Genomic DNA, 13,306 nt, shown 5'->3' on the forward strand with positions numbered 1-13,306 from the left:
AAAGGATGCTCAGTCCTTAAAACAGGCCCCCCCATGCACATGCATGTGGATATAAAAGCCAAATGTTTTGACTTAAAGAATGTTTCTTGAATACAAATTACCATCTGTCTCCTACATATTAAAAATCTTCACAGAAAAACTTCCCAAGTTCTTTAGAAAGTAGCTATTGTCAGAAGCGTAACTGCAAAAGACTGATACTTCCCACTCAGCTGATCTGACCCATGCATTCATTTTCTCCACCACTATTCATGCTTATACTGGGGAAAAAAAAAAAGAATATGACCATGTCTTCCTTGGTTTGTGCAGAATCAAAAGGATTATTTACACACAGACACAAACACAAAAAGAGAGAAATGAAACTTAAGGACGTTTCACTTTAATCTAATGGGAATAAGAATCCTTCCTGTCTTCACACACGCACCCCTACCTTAAAAGACCCACAATAATCTAGGATTGGCCTTAAAAGCTCAAGAGCTTCCTAGCTCAAGACCTTCCTTACTCCCACTGCAGCCTTATGGTAGACAGCCTACAGAGCTGCCTGCTGAGGACTCAGACAGGCTCTGCAACAGCAGACAGAAAGATGGGGTGGAGGGAGGAAAAAAATAAATGAAAGCACAGTTACAGTTCTGAGAATGGCCACTGTGTATGGCTCCTGACCTGCAGGGCAATGAGCTGCAACAGGGCTTCACCATCATCCCCAAGAAGATGCAAAGGTTGTTAAAGAACATGTTATGGTCCTGCCCTGTCACCAGCTAGAGATTTTACACCTGGTTGGACAATCTATTATATATAAATAAGCACACATTAACTCTTAAGGAGAAATGGTGTTGCTGAGGAGTATTTACCTGATGACTGTGTAATTAGATATCACTCTTCCTTTTGTCAGAACCAGAAATAAGGTATGCTACAACCCAGCAATATTCTAGCTCAATTTCCATACACCTTACAGACTAAGCTTGTGTGGCCAAGTCTAGGTAGAAATAGACTAACATAATTTTGCATCACATTTGAATTACTGAACTAAAACATTAGGGATCACCAACTCCCTCTCCCAGGCTTAATCTGCAGAAGAGACTTTGCCCAAACAAACTGGCCAGTCCCTTCCCCTGCTCCTGTCGGGCCTCCTAACACTTTCTTCTTCTGCTTTATTTCTCCTTCCTCCTCCTTCATTTAACCTTTACTGTTGTCAGAAGTTTTAAGGAACACACACGATTATTTAGATGTTTCTCTGCTATGCCAAGTTCTGCCTCTCACTACCAGCCCTAGCATCCCCCAGCCTCCGCCAGCTACATGCCATTCCTTCAGGAAGGGTACCTTCTGCTGACAGTGTCGGAGGCCAGGAAGGCTTCCGGCAGCACAGCTCCAGCAAAGAGCCCGAAAATTAGCAGCCTTGGGTTTTCCAAGAGAAGATAAGGAAGTCCAAGACATGGTTTTAAAACGGAGAATAAAAAATGCCGCTGGCGCTGACAATTATGAAACAGAAGAAAAAACACAAGTTTCTCCCCTTCCAAAAGGGCTGGCAGCATACAAGGGCATTCACCAGCAGTGAGCACCTGCTCCTCTTACATACACAAAAATACACTGCAACAAAGGAAGAGACATTACGCCATGAAATCCATAGACCCACAGACATCCAATAACACGCCAGCAATTCTGCCCTGTTACTGCAGAAACGAACAGTGAGGCCAAACACTACAATTTCTGAGGGTTCTCCCCAGTGTATTCTTGCTCTTCATTTGACAGCTGCACAATGCAAGCCATTGACAACTGCAGAAAGATGCTGGGTTTTGTCAGAAATAGCTTAAAAGAATGACTGCAGATAGATGCATTATTTTATGCAGAAGTTTCAGCAACCGAATATGGTTGGGTACAATGGCAACAAGATGGAAACTGCTCTTCCTAAGACAAATACATTGTTGCTCTAATGAGACAAAAATCATGTAAAGTCCTTTGTTTCTTAAATGCAGTTATCCTGCTTTGGTAGCATACCAGTGAGAAAGAAGCGAACAACTTCTTCCCTTACAGTATACAAATTATTCTGCAAATAATAGCAAAAGCCTTTGCAATTATTGCATGTATTACCCTCAACGTTGACCAATTTCCTGAATTCGTCAATGGGACCAGATGTAGTTGAAGGTCAGTATTAGACCTTAGGAAGGAAAAAGTAACTTCACAGATATTTTAGTGGCTTGCATCAACTTACCATAAAATTCAAGGAAGGCTTTCTCCTTTCTCTGAGCACAAACTAAGATTTTTGAGTTTTAAGTTTAGGTATCCAGACACAAAATCACTATGAAAACGAAACAGAAAATTATTGAAAGTGAAAATATTTTTTTTAATTATATCACATTGCTACTTCATTATTTTCACCTATGGACAACCTGTAGTAACACACAGACTGCTACCCAAGAGACAGTGCAGTTGCCTACAGCATCACTGGAACAGCAATTCTTTTTCAGTAAGGACAGAGCTGATGGTCCCTGACATAAATCCAGACGGCTCCAGAGAGTTCCTTAGTATATTCCTTCAAGAGTTTATTCTGTCAGGGGCTCAGTAACACTTTAAAGCCAACTTTGTCCACAGCTGTTGACAAAGTACCTTTCAAAAAGATTCCTTTTCTTTGGCTTCATGTTCATGAGGCTTGGTGCCAGCACCTGATTAAGAAATGAATGCAAACAATAGTGAGTATCTCCAACTGAATTCAACCAATGCTTTTCTTCTTGCCTTCAGCATACACTAGAAGAGTTCCAGAATTTTTACCTACAGTTAATACATAGATTTATTCAATACTGGACAGTTTGACCTAGACGGAGCTGTCCTGAGCTCCTCCTGATGCTGAGGAAGGGCTCTTCTACCACTTTCCAGTAGATTGAGCAGAGATTTTCCATCTATTCTTTTTATATACAGGTAGAAGTAAACTGTTCACTTTAAGCTGATTCAGCTCATTGAGGCACTACAGCTGCAGCAGTAACTTCATGTTACAATTTGGAAAAACAGTAGGAAAGAACACGAGTTCCCACTGCTGGTGCATACCATCCGTGCTTTCCCTAGGAAAGGCATATTGCCAGCTTTTATTCAGACAATAACTTGCAAATACATCCCTTCAAGTCTGGATTCTGCCTACTATCTCTCCTTGAATATTTAACTCAACTTTGTGAAGATCCTCAAAAACAGGTCCAAGTTTTCTAACTGATTCAGGTTATCAACAGAGAGCATACCCATGTATTGCAACCACTTGCAGCTTCTCCATAAAACGGGCAAAGATCAAGTACCCATGCTGACCTTACTAGACATACCTGTTCCTTTTAATAATTACTATTGATTATAAGATCTTGCTGCAGCTTTCACAAGCTAGCAGAATTACAACCAATTACTCTTTTTCAATGGCAATACTTCTGTCAAAACAACAAATCCAGATTAATTTTTAATAAGATACTCATCTCCCAAGGATTCTCTTAAAGTAGTGTCTCTAATCTCATTCAGTATGCATGTGAAATGGCAACAGACTTGGACTGGGATGCTTAGAACACAAAATTTTCTTCCCCTTTGGCCAATACTGATAATGCAATCAATTGCAATCACACATCTCAGAAATGGAAGCTGTAGCAGAATACACTGGGCCTGTCCAGGCAGGGAGCAAGTACCCTCTGAATTCAGGTGTAGGACACACACATTCTGAAAACTGCAATGACTTTGGCTTCCCATTTCCAAACAGAATTAAAACGACTCTTTTCCTTAATGACTCCAAATTGCTTGCCTGGGAGGCTACCTCCCTTTTCAATCCACATTGCCACAGCTGGAGTCTCTTTGTTACAGAGGAGACAGCTAGGGACAAGACATTCTCTAAAGGGGGCCCTCCGCTCTGAATTTCAATGGATCAAGAAAGAAAAGCCCCAAGACAGGAAAGCAAGGGTTATCCCCTTAGTCAGGCTTATGGGGACCAATGAACATGGTCAGAACAATTAGTTGTAAACAAAGGATCTGCAGGTTGACTTAGGTTTGATTTTTTTCTAGTCCAGTTTGGTGGCTCTCTATTTACTGATTTAGGTGATAAAAGCCTGACCGCTTGCTCTCCTGTTTTCTTCCCCCATATATCATCATATTTTCCATTACAGAACAGCAGCCTACAGGCTAGCACAGGTGCTTTTTTCAACCTTAATATATGATTTACACATTAAATATATTAATTCATGGCCAAAAAGCCTTGCTATCTCTAGAGTGAGGTATTTAAATTCATAAGATTATTCAACTCGAAACAGAGAGAAATTCTTAAAACATACTGTTTTAGTTTGAATTCACACTCCACCAAACAGTGGAAGCTTTGATCCGTCTGGCATATGGACCAGGAAATCAATTTACAATTCCAGTTTACAAACAGCCCTAGACCATTTTACTTATGCATTTGTTTTAAAATAGAACTTGAACTTCCACCTTGGATTTAAAATTATGTAGATCATTTTCTTCCCATCTTTCTCTACACACATCCCCTTTACTATAAAGTGCTTTCTGACTCATTTGCAGCTGCAGGGGATGGAATCTTCAAAACCTCTGCCTTCCAGAACATCCCAACACAGTGCAATGCCACCCACTCTTGTTGTTAGGAACAAACGCACACTTTTCCAACAAGCTAACTTCCTATGGCAGCTGAAGAAAAAATAGCTGATTTTTGGTAGGTCAAGAAATAAAAGCCCAGGTCGTTGCTTTTTATAAGAGCTCATTATAAAGTTATGTGTATGTTATAAACTAAGGCAAATCCGAGAAATCAGACTGAAATTGCCAGCACTTTATACAAAGGGAAGAACAGACGCAGACGATTCATCAAGTCGAAATTCATCAGACAAGAAAGCCAGAACAGAAAGGCTGAGACCAGCACAGTGTGGAAGTTATGTTTTTTTCCCTTTCCAAATTGTATACCTTGTTTTCCACAAATGCACTTCTGTAAAAATTTCACTTTAACTGCAAAATATGAAAATTAGTCTTTTCAAAAAAAGACCTCATAAAAGTCTGACCTACATCTAGCATAAGCTACAATTTTAAACAAACCACCCCAGTACTTCTGTTCAAGATGTGGGCTATTTTTCATATACTTATTCCTTCTTTTCTGGACCTGGCATCAGCTATCAAATCTTTAATTGCTTGCCATAAATATGGTTAAAATTACATTAAGTGGTCCAAAGCGGGAAAGACCTTGCATTTTCTTTCAGCTTTGTAGGCTTTTTGGTTGGTTGGGTCTTTTTTTCCCCCTCCTCTACAGACTTCTCTTACGTAGTTAACAACCACCACCAAAAGTTCTGTCTGATGCTGACCAATGAAAGCTCTCATTTGTTCTGATTTTCTGCCTCCCCCCCTCATTTTTCTTTTTTCAGGAAAAGAAGATTAAACGCAATAAGAAAGTTGTATGCATATCTATAGGAGAAGAGCTTATAGACCTACACAAAATAGAGATCAGACTTAGACCCCACATTTAGACCTGAACTTTGTTTGAGTTTAGTTAACAGAAGGGATGTCAGTATGTGTGAAGAGGGATAGTGGGGTGAAAAGGTTGATAGGAGGAATGCACTTGAACCATGGGGGTACAACTTCAACAGCTGAGTGCCCTGGTGATTGAAGGGAAAAAAATAGCAAATTTGAAGGAGGAGAACTAAAAAAAGGCCCATACTCCAACATTTTAAAAGCCCAGCAACGAAATGTTACATCCTTTCCAAAATGTAAAGATCAGTACTTATGTTTGGGGAAATTTTTTTTTAGTTGGCTTGGCTCAGAGCTAGCAAAAGAGTTTATCCAAAAGTCCATGCACTGAGCCAGCACTTATCAGGTTTCAATTTCCAGCTGAAGCCACGACTGTTGCTATGAAAACTAATGTGCAATTGTATTCCAGAAAGCAAAGCAATGGAAAAGACTGTATTGGAATGTAACAAATATATGCATTGGCACTAACAGTAAAAGTCGTATTATACCAACCTGTGTCATAACCATTTTTCTCTTATTATTATTAGAGGAGAAATGTACAAATCAACTGTATTATCTGGCCAGAGGGTATTATGTGAATATTTATAAATTCCTCATTGCCGTACCTCGATAGATTATTCTCTCACAAAATATGAAGCAGCATTTTAAAGAGTCACCCCCACTGCAGTCACTCCAGTAAGATTCAACAGCCTATACAGCAGATTGCTAGTCTGGCCAGACAAAAGCCTAAACCATTCACATGAAGCATCTTAGCCAAGATCCATGCAGACCTGACACTTCTGCTGGACTACACAATCCATGCACGTTGGCAGAAGAGAAAGAAAAATAGGTAAGCAATGTTTTCACTTTGACTACAAATTCAAGCACCAGAATTCATGTGTGTACTATGAATATATAAATAGTTCACTAAGATAGTTCTATATCCCTCGAAATACAGGTTAAAACATACACATTTTGTGGAAGTTTACTGAAACATCGGTTTTACAAACCTTTTTCCATCACTCCAAAACACAGCAAAAACCGTTTTAAATAAATTATTTTAAAACTACGATCGTTCTCCCATTTTCAGAACATTTATGCATATCCTGTTACTACATGAAAGATCAAGTCAACATCAGAAGCAACAGATACAGGCTCCAAGTCAGCAAAGACGCAAAATATACACTTTACTTTCAGCGTGTGTATCGTCACAAGGAGACAGCTACATGCTCAACCTCATAGAAGTTTCTAACAGACTGAACTTTTTGGAAATTTCTCACAGACCAGGTTAGGAGCCCCAGTTCTTCCCATCAAGCTGACAACAAGCTGTAAGGAAAACACTGTTTAACAGCACCAGTCATATACAGTTCCTGAGACTAGATAAAATTTTAACTGAAGCTGGAAGGTTAACAGGCTGACAACATTATGTGAGCCTGCTGACATACCTTGTATATCCCTCCTTTTGTCTAACATCAAGATGTTGAATGCGTTTGATCTACAACTTGTCAGCTTTACACATTAAGGAAAAAAGGTCCATACGGAACATTTTGTTCATACTTATGCAGACTCAAATTTACAAAAAGCTTTCAGAAATTAGAACATCTTCAAGCAAGCATTTTCTGCTCTATTAAAGAGTGTGAGTTTAAAGTCATCACAACTCCAGAATGTGAAGTTCTCTTATAAGCAGTGACCCATTCTCCCTTTCAGCTGAAGCAAGCTCAAAAAGAATTTGATTTTATAGTATTAGTATTCATGCAGCGACTAAAAAATTACTTAGTTACTGACAACACGATGTTTCATAGAGCTTCATGTGCTTCCATAAGTTAGGGAATTGGAGCTAGAGACTTTGAAAGAACATTGGAGGTGATAGACACTGCAGTCCACAGCTTTTCCTGCGAATTTTAAATAAAATTAGTTAACTGAATAGTAACATTGGGAATATCTGGGAAAGAATTTAAGGACAGGACAAAGTTGGTGAAAACAGCAAGCTAGGATAAATAAGAAAATATGTCAAAGACCAAAAGAATAAACTACCAAGGTAGGGGTGGAAAATATGCAGAAAGAAGTGATAAGGAGAGTTTAACTTTCAGAAATAAAATTAAGAAAAAAAAAAAAGGAAGGAAAGCAGAAACAAAAGTCAAGAACATACACAGCTATGATTTTGTAATAGATCTGTCTGGGAACAATTCTTTTTTTTTTTCTCTCCTTTAGCCACTTTACTGAATGTGCTGTTTCACAAACACTTTAAATCAAGTCACCCTGAAAGGGGCAATGTTTCCCCTCAGGACTGACTGCTAGTTCCCACTCCCTCCCTTGTGCTAGCTGCTGTGGAGCTTTGCAGTGTTGTTTTACTGTAAATGGGGCAGAGCAGAAGCATCAGTAAGCAAAGTATGCTCATGTCCTCAAAAGCAGTGAGAATAGGTCACTTGCATAAGGTCTCCAAGTAGTATGTTAAGCTTCCTAAAGAGCTCCAAAGGCCACTGACTACAAAAATACCAAAGCGAGCTCATTTGCACATGGGCTAACACACTTTGCTAGGGGCATCCCTAGCAGGAGTGGCTTCGAGCCTTCCTGACAGCGTGGTTTAGTGCTGAACAGAGAAACAGCTCACCCATCACTTCCGCGCTCCCACAGCCAACTTCCCCTCCTAGCAGGCACTGAAAGCAAGCCTAGCACAGCCAAAACAAGAGACCTGCCATGGAAAACCGCCATTAGGAGAAACAGCGATGCATTTCCCAGTGCTTGCAAATGAGTGCCACATGAATCACTGTTCACCTTGCTCCTCACACAAGCCTGTGCTTTACAAACCACTCCACTCAGCAGCTTGAAAAATTAGTAGCCTACTGATGGGTACCACATACGTGGCACCTGCCTGAACGTATGCCACTAACAGAGAAGTTTACCTCTGTCAGAACTGAAACAGAGAGAATACGAAAGAGCATTCATTAGCCACCCCTGTGGCATATACTTCTTGTTAACGACCCTCTTAAATGAGGAGAGTGATCAGAAAAACAAGGAAACTTGCAGAAGGGCTGCGACCTGCCCTTTGGTCTGCTTTTCACATCTCATGACACTTGCAATAATGAAAGGTGACACCTCAGAACCAAATCCTCACAAGTATACTGATGCAAAAACGTGGATGGAAAGACAGCTCTGCATTTGTGACTGTTCTTCCATTCAGCTCTTAAATGCCAATCTGTAACAGCATAAGTATACAGCTTATTTTATGGTAAGCATCACATATATTATCACCTCTTATGATCCATACTATCAAATGCCTGCCAACACACTGGCTTCTGCCAATTGCTTTTAGTTTCTTTCTCTCCTTTTCCAGTGTTATATTTGGAGAGAGGAAAAAAGGAGAAAAGAAGGTGACTGACTGAAGTAGAAGGAAAATAATCCGAAATCCTTTAAACAGTTGCTCTGTTAAATTGACACAAGTTTAACAACGTGTACTTGGCAGGTTCCTCTTGCCACGAATACAAGAACCTTTTTTAAAAAAAAAAAAAATCATTCAAAGCAGAGAAATCTTTTAAAGATACAGCACAGACATGACTGAATGTGGCTTGATAGCTGTTAAAGCCACTTAACAGTCCTGCTCTAATTTCTAATCACAGGGGTTCAAACAACACTGACTTCATAACCATAAAACAATATCTTTTCAGAATCTCTTTTTTAATAGGATAATGACTGAACAGGGAGGGAAACCTGACTGCCTCACTCTCCTTCAAGTCAAACCTTCGCAACACTGCAGGGATGCAGCAGAAAAGAAAGCCTGCTAAACCTCAGCAGAGCCGCACAGAGATATAAACCAGAAGAGGCATTACTTTTGCCTTCTCTAAGGGTGTATGATGTTTTGCAGTTCCTAAAATCCCACTGCCTTCTACAAAGATTTTTTAATGCAAGGACATCCTGCACATTTGCACCACAGCACGACAAAGAGAACTACTAAATTTTACAGATGATTTACTTCTAGAAAACTAAAAAAAAAAAAAAATCGAGTGATAAAGTCAGAAGTGAAGAGCAAAATTCTACCTGATGGCCTCAAAGTCCCAAGCAAATCCTTATCTGAAAGTCACACAATTAGAAAAGTTGTGGTTGGCAATCTATCAAAAAGAAGCCTGACAATGGAACAGAAGGGCACTGCCTGTTAGCATGCAGGTGCGCTGGCAGAGCTCAGTGGAAACATTTCCCAGTTACAGTTAAATCTACAGCCATTAAGCCTCCCAGCCCCTCACATAGCAAATCCATCCGAAGCATCAAAATAGGAAAGCCACACATCTTATCTGTGAACGTGAAAGCTCCATGGTCCGTGTGTCAACACGGAAAATATTAGACCATAATCCAACACCACTTCATAGGTTGGACACTGTGAGAAAGAAAGACTATGGGCCCAAACCTTAAAATCAAAGGGGTTTCTATTAGGTAGAAAAAAAACAAAGGGCGGAAGGAAGGGTGGAGCGCTACGTTACTCTCGATCTGCAATTTGCTGCAGAACGATATTGCTGTCAGGAAGTACAGCACACACAGCAGTGTTTCACCAACAGTTACACCTTTATAATGCTGCATAACTTCTACATCAACAGTGAGAAAACAGAAGTACTACCTTTTAAGTACACAGGGTGTGAGGGTATCTCTTTATATAATGACTTCTGAATCACAGATACTTTCAGTGACCGTGTAAGACTGTTACAGAATAAGTAGCTATGAAGAATTTTTCCTATCCACTTAAAAGCTATTTGAATTGTACATCTATTAAGTTTTTCCTGGCATGTGCAGAATGTTAGGAAAAAAAAACAGTAAGGATATAAACCTGCTCATTATCCTTTCCCCCTTTCTTTATAAAGAAAAAAAAAACTCAGACAATGACATTTGCACCTAATTTGCAAGCTGCAGAGAAGATGAGCACAGTGACTTTCAAACAGATTACAAGAGAGAAAAGAAAAACAACTTCCCCTCTGCTATCTCCCCTGGCCATCAGGTACACCCCACAGTGGTTCCATTCACACACTGGGACCCACAGACTTACACTGACAGCAGTCGCTTCCTATACCTGCTTTGCATCCTTTTGCTGTTTTAGCCACGTTAATCTATTTTCTGAATGGTGAGTTTTTAAAGCTGCTGCTGGACTTTCAACAGCTGTATGAAATGTGAGTTGTGGATATTTTCCTGACAAGCACGCAAGAGGGACTTAAGCCAGCAAACAGACACCGCTGCTCTTCCTCTTCCTTATCTAGTTACTGGCCATCAGATTAGATGTCTACCACCTACTTATACAGCTTCAGAAACAGGAGGGGGGAAGGGGTAATTAAGGAAAGACAGCCTTCAAAGAGAGCATGCTTGCAGCTCTAACTGAAAGAACTTCACAAAAATGAAAATACATTTCTCTTTACTGTGTAACATGCCAGATACGTCACTCAATCGTACAGGAACGACACAGAAAGAATGATCCATAAATGCCTCAGAGATTATATAACAGAGGATGCGACAGCACACGTGTGTTTGGGCATTTGGGGGCAAAGGAGGAGAGAGCTAAGAGTAAGAGGAGGAAACGTCCTCAGATGCTAACACGGGGCTCTGGACAGTTCTTACTCAATTTCCCCCTCTTCTTAAAAGATAAATATTTTAACAGCAGGCAATCAGGCAGCCGAGGGACAACAGCAGGAGCAAAAACACTTGCTTACGAACGCACTTCAAAACATCCCTTGCTGAAATTGCACCGTAAACGTATCGCAAAACGCAGCTTACAGGCAACCATGTTTACACTGGAGCAATTAACCCACGGCACGCTTCCTGCACTGCTATTGTCGCTGGCGCTCTCGCTGGGTTTGTCGCACACGCGGAGCTCTGGCAGGTTGCGAGGTGCTCCTCTGAGGTGAGCACCACCACCACCACCACCACCACCGCACCGCTCGGGTGAAGCACACTCACCGTTATTTTTCAGGAGCTCCTCTATTTGCTTTACGACATTCTTGGGGTACAGCCAGCCGGTTGTGTTAGTCCTGCAAAAAAAGAGAGGTTCAGAATAAACTCTGGGTTGAAGCCTTGGAGATCTTGGGATCTGCCACCCACCTTGCCGAGCAACATCACCTCACCAAATTCAGCACCGCCAGCACCCCAAACTCTGGGAGGGGGGGGACCACCGCCGAGACCCCCCCGAGTGCCCAAGAAAGAGGGGGAAGGAGGGCTGGGGACTGCCCAGCGCCGAGCCGCAGCCCTTGGGGCCGCACTTGCTGCCAGCTCCGGCCCCCTCCGGCCATGCTGCCCCCAGCCGCCCCCGCCCTCCCTGCGCCCCTCGCCCCCCAGCGCCCCCTCACAAGCGGCCTCCCAGCACCGGGGGGGGGGGGGGGGACGGGGCCGGAGCCGGACGGCCCCCAGCCGCCTACCTCCCTCCAGCGGCGGGCAGCGGGGCCAGCCGGACCCCTTTCTCCTCTTCCTCTTCCTCCTCCTCCTTCTCGTCCTCGTCCCCGGAGCGCGGTACCGACGCTATCCCATGCCGGGGCGCCGCCGGCTCCCCGCCGCCGCTCTGACTTCCTCTTCCTTCCTCCTGCCGGCCGGGCCGCGACGTGCAGGCCGCCCGGGGGCCCCCGCGGCTCGGCGGCACCTGTGGAAAGGGGACGGGGACACACAGAGACGGGGACGGGGCACCCCCGCCTCTATCCCACCGCCCTGCACGCCGGCTGTGACGGCCGCTCCCCCTCCCGCACAGGTCCGGCGGAGGATCTCCAACCTCCCCCGCCGCCTTCAGAACGCGGGTTTTGGTTTTTTTTAGCCCTTTATCGCTGTGTTTCTTCCCCGACAGCCACCGGCCGGCCCCAGTGCTGCCGCGGGAGGCCGGCAGAAAGTGCCCCCGCCCCGGCCAGCAGAGGGCGGCAGCGGCCTGGCTCCGCCGATCCCCGGGCCCTAATATCAGCTGGGGAGGAGAAATAGGGAATCCCCGCTTCTGCTTCTCAGTCCCCTCAAGAGAAAAGCTCCCCCAGTCACCAAGCGGTTGGGTTTTTTAACGCCTTGACCTACTGCTACTGTGTGGACTATGCATGGCACACCATACGACAACCCATTAAATTCTTTACATCTCACTTCATCAAGAACTGATAGCACAGCCAGGAAGCCCTACTGTCCTGCAGCGGCTCCTAACCTCTGCCATAACAAAATGTACTGTTGGTCAACTATTACGTGGCACCTGAAGGCCCAAACCTGCAAAATGCTGGCTCTAATCTTGCAAAGAGCTATGCCTCAGAGTAGCTTTCTGCATGTCAGAAGTCCCCAGGGATTTCCTACAAAACCACCCTCCTGCAACACCCAGGCCTCAGACCACAAAACCACATGCTGGGGCATCAGTGGACTTGCCTGTGGCTTTTTGCCCTGAGAGCACCACAGTCACTCATGGGGGCTTTTACATCCCACACAAAGGCTGGGGGCTTTCCAGAAGGGGAAGCAGCCTTTGGGTCTCCCCTTAGGTGCACCGTGTCAGCAACACATGGGGTCTGAGCAGATGCTTGTGTGTGAGGCACAAAGTGACATGACTCTCCGGAGTCACACGTTGCTGTATTTAATGTAATGCAATGCTGACTGAGAGCACACCTCAACAGCCTGGAAGCAGAGCTTCCTAATGCATGGCTCTGCATAAGGTCTGAAACTTCTCCACAGCAGGAATTCTCCACAATCAAGGGACATTTCCTTAAAGCCATTGAGTTTTGGGCCTCCCTCCTACGGTAAAATCCATGAAGAAGCTAGACTGAGTACATCACACTGGGATGTGTTGTTTCCTGTGTTTAATACACATTTCAAAGCACCTTTTTACACTGCTTTACTAAGGTAGAACTCCAAAACTGAAAGCACGAGGTCTATATAGATA

At 43.2% G+C, this 13,306-nt stretch overlaps 1 protein-coding gene across 9 annotated transcripts in view; it reads right to left on the reverse strand.

Annotated features, from left to right (window-relative positions):
- ELMO1 (engulfment and cell motility 1) overlaps positions 1–12,307 on the reverse strand; it is a 305,702-nt gene extending 293,395 nt beyond the window's left edge. Inside the window, exons 1-3 of one of the 9 annotated variants that reach the window (XM_080579789.1) lie at positions 11,835–12,305; positions 11,380–11,450; positions 2,599–2,654 (exon numbers count right to left, since the gene is read on the reverse strand). The gene's annotated coding sequence lies outside the window, so the exon portion shown is untranslated. Of the gene's footprint in view, positions 1–2,598; positions 2,655–11,379; positions 11,451–11,520; positions 11,720–11,834 lie in introns of those variants that run through there. The other 8 variants (XM_080579780.1, XM_080579782.1, XM_080579779.1 and 5 more) reach the window with 8 other exon arrangements.
- Between the last annotated feature and the right edge of the window lie 999 nt (positions 12,308–13,306).

This window comes from Anser brachyrhynchus (genome assembly GCF_964034855.1).
Source record: "Anser brachyrhynchus genome assembly, chromosome: 2".
Classification (NCBI taxonomy): Eukaryota; Metazoa; Chordata; class Aves; order Anseriformes; family Anatidae; genus Anser; species Anser brachyrhynchus.